Consider the following 2550-nt stretch of genomic DNA (forward strand, 5'->3'; position numbering starts at 1 on the left):
AATGTAGAGCTACGACCCTTGACCGGACCAAATAAAAACTCCTACAACACAAGGAGAAAAAGCCATAAGTAGGATGTAACCAGTAATGATAAAGTTATAAAGTCATATATTTGTTATTATGAAAATGAGTTAAGGTAGCAAACTAATTATCAGCCATACTACCAGTAGCAATGAAGGCGAGAATTGCATCTTTGAACATAATAAGGATCAGGAAACTCCAAATCATATATCCAAAAATAACTATCATAGCAACAGGGTGGAAAACCGCATGCAAATTCTCAGAAATGTAGCATTCAGTAATTAAAACAAAAAGATAGAATAAAGAGTCATAAACCCGAGAGGCAGCAATAAGATATAACAACCAGAGAAACACCATAGAATGGTATGTGAATAAACGTAAAGAAATACCCCTACTGGCATTAACTAAACCACAGAGGAGCTTCTATATTTCAAATAACCACCCCAACCACCTAACGTCATTGCAATCAGATAAGAGGGCTGCAGCTGAACTGCACCAACCCAAAGCCACCCAAAGAGCATAAACAAACCAACATATAGCCAGAGCCACCACACATGATAAATAAGAGGAAATCTGCCAACCCACCATCAATAACTAAGTTAAAATAGGACCCAACACACCCAACAACACCAGTAAGATAATGAAACAAAAAGCAACCTAAAAAACCAACTCAAAAAACAAAAGCAAATTATTGTAGAGACCCCATCAGCACCATCAAATTCCACAAGAACAAGAAAAATAGCCAGCTACATATGAAAACTGGGGAAAAGCAACCCAAACTAAACAAGTGGGAACCATAGCTAACAGACCAAAAGTTAGAACAAAATCAACCATTTCGGATATAAGGCAAACTAGTTTTGTCCAAATTAATCATGCCTTTCAACATAGGAGGTAAATTCCTAATGTTCAACTCCTGAAATCTATCAAGCTGACAACCAAAATTAGCCAGTCAATCAGCACATGAATTAGCTTCAAGATAAATGTGGGAAATAGAGTAATTAATAACAAAGAGTGAATGCTTAATTTTTCTATTAAGATAAAAGTTTTGAGGGTTACCAGGCACAACATTGTTAATGATCTCAACTAAAAGCATCGCATCCACCTCAATTCACACATACTCAAAGCCCAAAGTAATAAAAATATCTAAGCCATATGACAAACCCATAAGCTTGGCAGTAATAACACTACACAATTGTAAAGGACCAGTAAAAGCCACAAGGACACCACCCAACTGATCTCGAATAACAGCACCAGCACTGATGGTCCCAACAAACCCATTAGAGTAAAGTTTAACATAAGGATGTTTAGGCTTAATCCATCTAACCACCTTGTCAAAATAATTCAACAGACCACAATCATTAGGAATACCAAAATCAATAGCCATGTCTATACAATTGTGGAAAATTCTTAGCAGAAATAAGATTGACTGGATAAAATTACAAAATTTTATGTCTAACATTAGAAATAATTTGAGTAGCATCCTTTGATGTCATTATGCTTTGCATCATTTATAGCGTTCTAAATATATCACAAAATAAGAATGGGCAATAAACTACAAATGTAGCCTTTAGGAGTAGTCAGTTAAGCCTCTAACATAGATAGAACATCATTATTAATATTAATTACCTTTATTGGCCAGTGCTGTAAATTAACTCCACACTTTTTTAGCAATATTCCCATTCACAAAAAGATGATTAACATTCTCCACATTAGAACAACAGTGACATTTGGAAGGAAAAATAAAACCTTTTTTCTGAAGCAATTCATTAACCAGAATAAAACCTTTAAGACACCTTCAAATTAGGATGGAATAAGAAACCAGAATATTGTTATGCCATATTAAAGAATAAATGTGGGATGTCTCATATTTAATTTTAATAGTGTTCCAAACATTCTTTAAGGGAAATTTACGAGAGGAAGAAAGACTGAACATAATTTTATCCTTACATTGTAATTGCAAAGGAATAGTCAAAATAATATCAATTAAAATGGTATGAATGACCTCTAAAAGTTTATTGACATTTCAAATACCTTTAATAAGAAAACTATTAACCTTAACATTATCAATAGTATGCGTATTTAAAAAACTATCTATAGAAAAAGGACCCAACCAATTATCTTGCCAAAAAAAATCACATTTACCCAGCCCCCATTGAATGAATTTCTCAACCTCCCATTTAATGTGGCAAAGCCTTTCCCAGATCATGGAATCAGAACTTTTATAACAAACTAACACCAGATGAATATCTTTGCAATATTTAATATTCATATAATGAGCCCATAAACTAATTTTAGATCTAAAATAAAACCATAATTTGTGAGAAAAAGCTTGAACCGTATCACTTATAATTTTACAATCTAAACCCCATTCATTAAAAACCTCACAAACCTTCTTCCAAGAAACCCAACAAATACCATTGCTATTATAATTAGAGCCCTAGAAGAACTTTTTTAGCATCCTCTCTAATCTAAGGCAAGTAGACATCATAGGTTAGAAAGTATGAAATAAATAAATGGGAATAGAATTCAAA

Source organism: Dendrobium catenatum, unplaced genomic scaffold (genome assembly GCF_001605985.2).
Source record: "Dendrobium catenatum unplaced genomic scaffold, ASM160598v2 fragScaff_scaffold_231, whole genome shotgun sequence".
NCBI lineage: Eukaryota > Viridiplantae > Streptophyta > Magnoliopsida > Asparagales > Orchidaceae > Dendrobium > Dendrobium catenatum.